The 12,059-nt window shown below is 38.7% G+C and overlaps 1 protein-coding gene across 2 annotated transcripts in view; it reads left to right on the forward strand.

Moving 5' to 3' along the window:
* Positions 1 to 12,059, forward strand: part of pcdh17 (protocadherin 17) — an 85,556-nt gene that overhangs the window by 68,337 nt on the left and 5,160 nt on the right. The gene's annotated exons all lie outside the window — the stretch shown is intronic.

The following is a 12,059-nucleotide window of genomic DNA, read 5'->3' on the forward strand; positions in this document are numbered from 1 at the left end:
CGAGAGTTGACATTGGTAAAGAGTTTTAGGAAAATCCCTTAAAAGTGTTCTTGAGATATTGAATTCAAGGCATGGATGAAAATGAGGCCTTATTAACATGAGTTTTTTTTTTCTGCGACTTCCAAAATTGATCAGTCCATCCTGGGGTGAGAGTTAGCATTAGTGCAAAGTTTAGAGAAAATTCCTCAAAGCAGTCTTTGGGTATTATATTTAACATAAGAGATGAACATGGGGCCTAAGTAATATGAGGTTTCACCAAAACATCAGAAGTCCTCCCTTATTTGCACATACTCAGATTCACTACAAGTAAAGCAATGTAGTCCTGTTTTTTATGTGCCTTGAAATAAAGTGATTATCCGCACTTGTCAGGTGGCTTTTGCTTAAAAACTAGTCAAATACACTCACTAACAGTTTAGTTTTTGCAGTGTAAAGCCTTCTCTTACCTGTTTAGATTTGGCAGATTGTTACCCTGAGAAGTCAGAAGATATTTACTAAACATTAAGCTCAGTCAGAGAGGAGACTCTCATCTGTGCAGTTCAAATATTTAGTCTCCCTGATTGGCTGAGAATTAACAGGGTAGGGAGTGGGGGTGGGGGGTGGATCAGCTGGGCCACATAGCAGTAGGTGAGGAGATTAAAAAACACAATATTACACACACACATCATGTGCGCATAAACACACACTGAGAGCTCCCTCAGGTGAACAGGTGCAGGCATGGTCCGTCACAGATGCTCGGCACGATTCGTCAGCTGCCATTCCTCCTGTCCACCTTGGGTGGGTTGTAAGAGGGGGTATTTAACACAACACTACTTCAAAACACACAATCACACACACATACATTATCCTGGATCACTCTCTATCTTCATGGGCCACTTCTGCTTGAGCTGTCTAATGGCTACCCAGGTGTGCATGATGGTAAAGCGATTCACCCCCTCTCTGATGGATGCTAAATTGCTACATGTTGGTAGCGTTTTACTTTGGCACACTATGAGTTTGTCCTCTGTTTGCTGGCCGTATAGCCTCTATGCACAGCTCTCTCTCTCCTCCCTCCCTCTCCAGGAAGCACAGTGTGTGACAGAGGGACATTAATCACAGGGCTGGGTAATAAAGCGAGGAGGGATGGGCATGTAGGGCCAGGGGGGGCAGGCGTCTGGAGGGAGAAAAGGGTGTTTAGGGAAATCACACCATGCTTTATGACACACACTGATACACAAGCGCACTTTTTACTGCCACAGGTTTAGGTGCACATCCTTCACGCGGCATACTGAAAGCTTCCAGCCTGAAAGTTTGAAAAATTAGATGGGGGAAAGTAGAGAAAAACAGGACCCAGGAACAGGAAAGCCCAACATTTGCTTTCTATTAGTCTGCAGTTTGGGGGGGGCTTTTGCCTTCTGGTCCATCTCTGTGTGATTTTTTGCGGCCTTGTTTAATTAGGTGTTAATTTAGTAATAGAGTTTTTTTCTGGAATGAAAACAGAAGGGTGTTTTTAATAATTTGGAAAGACATGAGAGGTATTTTACGGCTCAGTAGAAGAAGCCCTTTCACTTTTGCTGTGATGGTGAGAAAGCTGTGGGAGGTTTTCAGGATGCTGATAACTCCCGTGATATCAGATGGTGATAAAATGCATCTGTTTGTATGTGATAACTAGATAAATGACAGCAGAGCAATGTTTTTTTAGGACTCTGCTGTATCGGCTTTTGTACTTCAGCTTTTATTTGTGACCCCTTTGGGTTATTGGAGTTTTTTAATATCAACCTCATTCCATGCTGACATTTTACAGTGGCCACTGGGTTGTGAATCATATCAAGTGGAGTTGGGATAGTTGATTTTATGTGTGGGTATGTGTGGCTGGTGGAGTATGTGTACTTGATTGGATTGCATCATCATCCTCAGTTCTTTTTATGTAGCTCTGATTGAAATGCAAATGCATGATGATTCTCCGGGAGTATTTATAAAGGCAGATTGGTAAATAGATTCTTTAATTCCACCATTACTTGGATGAATTTGTTTAGGGCTTTGGCCCCTTTGGAGATCATGACATTTGACATTAAAAGGCAAAGGGTAACAGAACGGTAAATAAGCCTCCTTCTGGCATGAATTTAAAAGAATAAAATACAAATTTAACCTATTAAATGTCCTCTCATAGGGCCTGTGTCCACAGCCAAAGGCTGACTCCGAGGGCTTGACATTATCTGCTTACTAGCCACTCTGGCTAGAGGTTTTCCAAAGTTACATGACACACTGACTTTCCACAGGTCACAATTTTCTTTAGATCTAAACCTGTTGAACTCTTTTCTAGAACAAAAATAATGGCTTTTTTACTTTAATTTTTCAGAATCTCTGGAAAACTACCAAAATTTGTACCTCAAAAAATACCATGTATGCATGCATATCAGTTTTAGGTTTCTATAATGATACGCTTGTCCTGTCTCTTTGTTTTTGTAACACTCCATAAAAGATACAAATTTCAGTATTCATTATTGGATACATTTAAATGGTTGAAATTTTTCAGACATTTAGGTCGTGATTGCTCATTCAGGAAGTGTTGGGTCCAAAGACTGGACCAGTGGAGAACTACTGGACTGTGTCATGCTGAAATTTACTTGAACTAGATTTCCTGTCCTTTGAAATGTTAATGAGCACTGTTCTTTAAAGCACTTTTCCACATCCAACTTTGGGTCCACAAACTGTCAAAGTTTGTGGTTTCATTTAATATGGGCACAAGTATATCACATATGGAATGGGACAAAACACAGGCTCTGTTCTCCCTCATCAACCTGATTAAAGATGGAAAAGCGTACAGAGAATCTAAGCCTCTTTCCAGTCATTTAAGAAAAAATGGCCCCCTTTATGTTATTTTAAACATAGTTCATTTCAACAAGTAATTCATAAATACTGTCACTAAAGCTGAACACAGAGTGACACTCAGGTTATGACAGTGATAACTTCAACCTGCCAAAAAGGCGGGTAGGAGGTACTTTGGTACCCTTTTGGTACCCTGAAATCCACCAGTGTAATGCAGGTGGATTTCTGCTTTTAAAACAAGTGCAGCTATCATAGAACATGATGCAGGTGGACACAGGTGCACTGTGTTGATTTGCAACAGATAAATTGCAGTTCAATATCTGTTGGAGTTGTGCTTTGGTTTACTTAAATGAGGTAGTTTTTCTTTCAGAAATATATATTCTCAATATTTAAGAGAAGTATAGTCATCTCCACACTTGCACAAAACTGTTCACCCTTAATTCACTCTTAAATTTCCCTGCTAGCCCCTTAGTATTGTCCCCTCTCCCAACTCTCCACTGAATTCAGGAAAACTGCAGGAAAACTTGAACAAGCAAATCAGGAAATATTTAGTATGTAATATAGAAAATTTGCTTAAAAGTTCAGGTTTGCATATACAGTGCTTAACACATTTATTAGACCACCACCCAAAGTAAGGTTTATGCCACAGCTGCCCAAAATGAACAGCATTGGTAATTACCAAAATCATTTTTACTTTTGCAATGGTTAATACACCAAATATAATTATTGTTGTTATCCATGAATTTTCAAATTGACTGATTTACAAAAAACTGAAAAAATAGTAAAGCATATTATTATTTCTTGATTCATATGTCAAATTATAGTTATTTACTTGCATTCCTGAACAGAAAGTTTTAGTGGTTGAATGTTATGCTTGATTAATTTCTGACTTCTCAGGCCCAGTGAGCTGGCTCAAATTTGGGTATAAAAAGGTAATTTCAGTTTGAAATTCCTCATTCCTATTCAAAATGGTAAAATGTGGAGAACTCACTGAAAATGAAAGAGTCCGCATTTTAAAGCACTTCATGATGCAGCTGTGGCATAAACCTTACTTTGGGTGGTGGTCTAATACATTTGTTAAGCACTGTATGTACAGAGCTTATTTGTCAAATTTCTTATCAAAAGTCTCCATTTACACTTGTCTTAATGTCTCTCTAAAATCTGATGATGGTGTCACATCTGCCATTCTGCTCTGTCTGACATTATACTGAAGGTCCAGTAACTGCTTGAGTCTTAACAACTCCAAGACAAAATATGTTTTAATAAATAGTGCGAACGGTTAAAAATATATTGACCACCTTTTGCCTGAAACAGCTTCTCTGTCTTTGAATGTAAAAGAAGCAGCCAGAAATCTTAGCGTAATCTTCAAAGGTCTGTCATTTGATACTCGTGTCTCAGGAGTGGTGCAATCTTGTTTCCTCAGCTCAGCCTTTATTTCGAAGATTAGACCCTTTCTTTCATTTTCAGACCTAGAAAATGTCACCCATGCATCTATTACATCCAGACTTGATTATGGCAACGCTCTGAACTCTTCAGTATGGGGAAGTTTCATACGTGGGCACTGCAAGGCTTGTAACCCTTTCAAGAAGACTTGAGTGCATCACTCCCCTACTGGTTAATTCTAAGATTGAATTGAACTTTTTATTGCAAATTTTCATGCCCTCACATTGCCAGGCATCAAGTTTTATTCTTGTATTTTAACTTTTTTGCACCTGTGCAGTTTCAGATAGTCTGGCAGAACTTTTCTGTCTGTTCCTGAATCAACACTGATGGCTAAAGGTGATAGCTCCTTTGTCCAGGCCCAAAAGTTTTAAATTTCTAGCCCAAGTATCTCAGATTAGTCAAGTATGTATCCAATTTTAAATCATTGCTTATAAAGCTATGATAATGATTATCATTAATATTTTAGGCTGGACAAATCCACCTCATATCAAGATTCTGAAACAAAATTCAGTCATGCTTGTAACACATAAAAATTGCTATTTGGGTAAACAAGTTCTTGTTGTTGGTTGTCTTGAAATGAGATCTCTATGTCTAAATTAGCTCATCTTGTTTTAAGTCACTCAACAAGCACAAAAACAAGAGTCTCTTGTGCTTCAGCCTCTTCACAGGTGGAGGTTAGTGCTCTCAGAAAGACCCAGTGATGTTTTAAACAATGATTCAATGGAGCCTTTCCCACAGGCAAATCCAAAAAAGAAAGTGAAACAAATCCCGTTTTTCTATGCAATATGGTGCAGAGTTTTAGTGCGCTGCCTTTTCATCATAGACAACCAATAGAAGGGTATTGAACTTTTTCAAATCACATTTCTACTGGGGAATATGCATTGTGCATCCAAATGTTTGGATTTGCCTGAATCATCTTTAAGACTCAACAAGTACAATTTGCCTGCCTGTCTCCTCCACCCCAGCCTCCTCCTTTATAGCATAAAGCTGTTGCACCCTCTTTTAAAGTCATGCTACTATGGATTGCTTTGACCTGATTTTATTGTATTCAATACAATAAATGTCTATCCATAAGGAGTTTCCAGCCATGCACTCCTTGGAGATTTAAAGCATGCTGCTTCACTAACCCGGAGAGCATCTTTTGAGCAGAGCCTTCTCCACCAAGTAAAACTGTGTATCCATTTTGCAGTAAAATGGTTAAAAGTCTGACAAGAGTCTTCCTAAATGAAATAAGACCAATTCACTTGCTTAGATTTGAGCTTATGCAACATACACTGCCAAGTATACAGGCACAGATGCAACATATTTCTTTCTCCAAGGAATGCAAGAACATCCTTTCTCTTCTCTGTCTTTTGCTTTATTGGTTGTTGATCGCTGCCTGTCAGGGTGTCAGTGTGCTCTGAAAAGGTTTGCCATGTTTTATAGATGGACCTTAGGGACACACTCAGGGACAATCTTCTTCTCTCAGACCTAATGTTCTGTCCTCGGCTTTGGAAACATTGGACAGTCATTACAAACTATGTTTTAGATGATCTACTCTGATTTTAAATGGAATTCATTATTGAAATAATTCATTCAGATGATTCATAATTCATGGCACAAGAACTGCCTCTAAAAATGTCCCAGTGCCTTTAAAGAGCTCCATGTAGGAACAGATTTTTACATCTTAGATAAGGCACATCATCTGGTCAGATAGGAATTAACAAATCTTTCATTCATCTGTTTCTCACTTTAACGGCCTCTTTCACCTCGTGTGCACTCGCATCCGATGCTGACAAATAAAGCAGAAAGCGGGATCGTCTCCGTCTTTTGCTGTGATACTGTCTGAAGTGGTAAAGGTTTCTTTGACACTGTGTCCTTTTGCCTTTAGCTCAAACATTTCTTCAAGCTGCTTTGCCTCTTTTATAGCAGCTTCATGCGCTTTTAGCAGTAAAGATAACTGGCAGCTACATAGCTATCCCATCTAACTCATTGTTACCCAGTCTTCTCGTATTGCCCTACAGCAAGTCAATTAACCCTGCCAGAGGTAGTAAGATAGCTGTTTCTTCTAGTATTAAAAAAGCTGTCCTCCAGTACAAAAGAGTGTGTGGAGTTAATTAAACTTCTTTTGTTGTCTATGGAGGTGTAATAAATATCTGATTAGAATCAGGGATTCAGGTCAAGTGTCTACAAGAGGGCTGCAAAGACACTAACATAAACTCCTGACAATTCAATCAGTGTTTCAGTGACACTTTCTGTGTAAATAAAGCAGGATTTCTCTTCTTCTTTTTTTTCTCTGTTGTCTAATACGTTTCAGTCATGCTTTACAGCGAGTAATCTAAAATTCCTCCTGCATATCATTGCGTCGTCCCCTGTCTGCTTTCCATTTGTTCCCATTTGGTTCAGGGCCAACGTAATATTATGAAACGTACCGGGTATTTTCAAGGCGTGTATGCGAGATGAGATTTAAGGACACATTTTTCTAAAGCCAAACAATATCCGTGCCCAAGATTGCAGACTCGATACAAGAGTGAACCCTGAAAGATAAAATAGTGTGTGCCTGTTGTAAACATAGATTGATATCTCGAGGTTGAAGCTATCTTAAGGTTTTGACTTTATAACAAATAGTACTTTTGTAGGAAGGGCGCTGGAAAAAGAAAAGGATAATGATGAATGGAGGGCATCTACAGAAGATACCAACACAGTATATATAAGTGCATGGAAAATATATGCAGATAGAAAGATTTAAAAGATACTAAAGCCATAAGGAGATTATTTTTTAACACTAAAAAGACATAAATCCAAACTAGAAAGACAGTGAGAAGTCATGTTTGGTACTACTTCAAACTCTGGAACCTCTAATGATACAAAACACCAACAGAAATGCATTTGAAGTGTTTGGATATCTTTTTAAAATGTACATTTTAACTAATTCATGTGGACATTGTTTTACATTCACATCACATACAGCAAGCCATTATCATTCCATAGAGAAAGCTGTATTTTTCCAGCATTAATCATGTTGTATTATAACCAGCACAATATTGAATAAACTAAACTAGGTATAAACGATTTTGGAAAAATACCTAATTGTGATTATTTTGGTTAAAAATTGCATATTTGATATCAATTACTATATTTAAGGGGATGGTAATTTTTGTTTTATTCTTGTTTTGGTTAAAAAAAAACAGCACACATAAAAACATCAGGCCATATTAAGAAATAATCAGATCTTTGTGTTGACATGTGTTGAGCTTGACTCTGGCTGACATTCGGCCCCATGATGAATCTTAATTGCCACACATACCTAAATCCTATGCATGAGTGTATTTTCCATGTTTAGATTGACTTCTCTGTACCACAGTAATGAACTTGAATTTGTTACTTTAAAGGTGTGTTAAATTTACCAGATAATGTTTTAGGAAATGGTGATTTCTGATGTGTCTCCATACCATCAGGATAGAGGTGATGTCTCTGTATGGTCATCCCTGAAATTGTGAATCCATCAGCCTTTGATCAGCACCACAGAGCTGCACATTAATGGGACAAAACCTTCCCAACCTGGTCTGATTAAACTTCTTTATTTCTAAAATGGATCCAATCTGGAGTTTCCTCTCGAAGATGCAGCTGCCTTGGCAAGAAACACGAATAAACAGAAGTGTAATAATTACATTTTAAATTAGAATACAGACACTTAAAGTAAAGGTCAGGAACCAGCAGCATAGTGACTGTAGAGTCAGCAAAAAGTTATATGTAATATAAATGTGGAAACAGTCAAAATGACTGCCACGATCTTACTAGCATTAGATATTAAAAAATTAGGCAGAATATTAGGGTTTTATTACCAGATCTTACTATTGACCAAGAGCTGAATCAAATTGTGAAAGTGTGTCTGCATGTTCCAGCTTCCTATCAGTGTAATTTATCTTGGCCCATGCTCAGCACTGAGAGAAATATTGGAGACTGACTGCACCCCTGGTAGCCAAATCATCGCAGGCAAATATGTCCTTGGTGGATGCTTCTGTTGCCCAACCCAGAGAGCAAGTGGAGCTGTGGTGAAGAGACAAAGAAAGAGAGCAAGAGGAAGAGAGGGAGGGAGGGGGAAGGAGATGAATGTCACCCTTGCTCTCATATGTCATATTGTTAGCCATAGATATGAGGAGAACGCCTCAAGGTTGAACGTGCAGCTGAGACATGAATAATCTATCAGAGGTTTCCTTCGACTAAATAGAGGGAAATATGTCTGCATGGATTATTTATGCCTTAATATGCACTCGGTGAATGGACAATCACCTCAGAGAGCATGAAGACATCGTAGGGGCCAAGTTAATTGTGTGTGTCTGGACTGCATGCGAGCTGGCTGTGTGAGAGAGGCAGCAGTTGTCCAGATGTTAAGCTTGGTTACACGTAGGGTCTATGTTGGTGATGGATTACAGTAATAGGGTGTTCTGGTTGGGAAGAGTGTTGGGGTTTGTGTTATGTATGTACTGTACGGTCTTTCATCCATATCATCAATCTTCGTGCTCTGACATGTTTGTACTTTCTTACTCAAATCTAAAATCATTCTTGCACAGACACGCAAATGCTCCACGGCGCGTGCAGATGCATTCGCTAACCCCTGCACACCATTTAAATGTAGTCCATCTCAAACTGGTCCGGCCTCGGCTTTTCCAGCTCACCTTATTTCCTCTTCAGATGGCTGCCTCGACATGGGAAATGTCAGGCGCTCTCTCTCTGCCGGAGCTGTTTGGCTTCTTCAAACATTTGTGAAGTGTTAAGCTCATCTCTGCAGCTTAGGAGGGCAGTCTCTCAGGAATCAAGGCTGCTGACCCGCAACACAGCAAAGACAGCCTAGCCAAGTGCACTCAAGCACATCCACTCTCTGTGCTCATTTGCATCAAGGAAAGATTGTATTAGTCCTAAGTTTGTGGTCTTTTAGAGCAGCACTCTGGTCACGCTGCAAAGGCCCATGCAACGCATAATGGAATTGATGGGGTGGCTTACATGGCCTTACAGTAATGTAATCTTCTCACATTGAAGAGAATAAGCTTGATGCTATTCAGCTCCAAGTTGCCTCATTTCTAAGTGTATGATCATGTTGTAGTGCAAATATTTCTGCCAGCCACGTCAGTTCCTGACATTTTCAGTGTTCTATGCAAACATCAGTAGTGCAGGAATTAAGCTCCCATGAATAGACTTGACTAATTCCTCCTAACAAAGAAAACTGCGTCACTTCTGTTGCATTTTGTTTTGCCTAAAAAGAGAACCTCTTTGCAAAACAAACTAGTGTTGCATTGTTATGGGGAAGTGGGGTGTTCGTCTGCAATGTTTGGCTTCACAAACAGACAGTGATGCATGGCATATCTCAAAACCAATATGCAAAGTGGCCTGAGCCTCTGCAAACAAACTGTGGACTTTACTGGTGAGCTGTGTCTGATGGGCTATTGCAGCCTTTGGTTTGTCTAACCTGTACTGTCCCATTTACTCCATGGCAGGATCGCTGTGGCCCTGTCAGCAGGGCCCCTGAAAAACCCAGTGATTTATTAATGATGTGTGTTGGTTCAGTCACATTGGTGCTAGCATCCTGGCTAACAGTTACTGCATTTTGGAGCTGAAAAGTGTGTCAAGCTATCATTGGGTCTAATGTTGAAAAAGTGAAATCGTGCTATTTTAACATCTTTTCACCATTTTTTCCATACATTTTTGTCACTTTTAACCAAATTCTGCCACTTTTGGTCATTTTTAACTCATTTTAGACAACTATAACCCATCATCACTACTTTTTTGCCGCCTAAAACCAACTCTTGCCAGCTTTAACCAACTGTTCCGTTTTTTGCCACTAAAAGATTTTCATAGATTTGTTTTTCTTGCAACTTTTAACATTTTTAGCCATTTATTGCCATTTTTAATCCATTTTCACCCATTTTATCCACTCCTTACCCATTTTTCACCACTTTAAGCCCATTTTCACTGAAATTTTGCCACTCTAAACCAAGCTTTGCCACTCTTTTCCACTTTTAACACATTATGGGCACTAATTATCACTTTAGTTAAACCCATTTTAGCCAGTTATTGTCACTCTTTCTCCATTTTTACCACTTTTTGACACTGTTAACCACTGCTGACCCAGTTAGCCACTTTTTGCCTCCATTTTTTACCACTTTTACAAAGATTTTGCCACTTTAAGCCAAGTTTTACCACTTTTTCCCCACTTTTAACCTATTATCACCACTTTTATCCCATTTTCACAGCTGTTTTGCTACTTTGAATACGCTTTACCACTTTTTTCCCCACTGTTAACCCATTTGGCCACTGAATGACCTCTATTTTTTCTTTACAATTTTTATAACTATATTGCCACTTAAAACCAGTTTTCCACCTTTTTCCCCAATTTTAACCCTTTACTGCCACTTTTAGCCCCTTTTCACCACTTGTTACCTTTCATTTTGCAATTATTTGATTATTTTTCCAGTTGTCACGGTCTTCTTGTACTTTATTTTCTTGGAGCTTGACATCTGACATTACTTTCCAACAGTGTTTATTTTGACAGCTATTGTAATGTTAGTCTCAGTCTTAGTCTTTAGATTAAATGCATTTAAGTTGTAGTCACATTTTAGTCATTTCTACCCTTTATAGTTTAAGTCCAAGAAAACTCTAAAATATTTTAGCCTAGTTTTAGTCCATAAAAATTCTTCACATTTAAGTCTTAACTTTTAGTCCAAGCATTTATTCTCTTGCCTGAATCTAGTAACAGATCATGGTACTGTGTTCTACTCACCCTGCCAAACCTTGGTCCCTGCTTTCTACAGCTGAGAGGCAGAATAGCTACAGATGTATTTCGACAGATTTGCCCACAGTGGAGAAATGGATGTTGAATGTCTGATGAAAACTGAATTACATTATAGTCTATTTTAAGTCATCTTGACGGAGACTAAACCTACTATTCATCAACAATCTATTTTTGGCTAGTCTTGTCTAGTCCTAGTCTAGTTTTTCTCATGGAAAAAAGGCTGTCAACGAATGTTTTCCATCAGAGTTTTAGTCGACAAAGTTAACACTGCTTTCCAGATTGTTTAGTTCAGTGTGCCCTTCCACATTGCCATCATTACCTAAAAATGTAATTCTGTTCTAAGAAAAGGGGTTTACATTTTGAAAAAGTCTACATTGTACTACAGCATTAATACATTAAATTCATTTTCATTGCTCTGATAAGAGTGGTTTTATTCAGGTTACAAATAGAATATGGTTATCACAGCTTAACTTAATAATTGGTTATGATTTTTCTGACCTCCATGGGCCCCCTATTGGGCAGGGCCCCAGAAAGCTTTCCCCTTTATCTCCCCTTATATGCGGCCTTGCCTGCCAGTGTACTGAAACATGTAAGGAAGCAGCAGAAATTATGTGGTTTAATATCTTTTCATGTAGATGATGTAAGTGATGGCTCTGTTATATATCTCACTGTCTGATGTCTGCACAAGGATGGCAAACAAGGCAGTACTTGTACCATTTTTATGTCTATATTCTCAATGGTTGGGATTTTGTATTTCTTCGTAGCTCCCCTTGGTTTCATCCAACCCAGCCAATGGAAAAATTCCATTTATGGGACAACAGATGCTCTGTTTTTTCTCCCTCTCTATTTTTCACTTCACACCCAAGAGGAGAAAAAAAATCTGCTCCTCTTTTCATTTTATTATTATTATTTTAACCAAGTTCTGGATCTGTTTGACACAGGCATGAACACTCCCATAATCAGCCAGAGTGTGCATCCTTCTGAATAGAGATGAAAGAGGAGAATACACACTCACATAAGCAAACACACTTATACACACGTG

Source organism: Cheilinus undulatus, linkage group 1, assembly GCF_018320785.1.
Source record: "Cheilinus undulatus linkage group 1, ASM1832078v1, whole genome shotgun sequence".
NCBI classification, from domain to species: domain Eukaryota; kingdom Metazoa; phylum Chordata; class Actinopteri; order Labriformes; family Labridae; genus Cheilinus; species Cheilinus undulatus.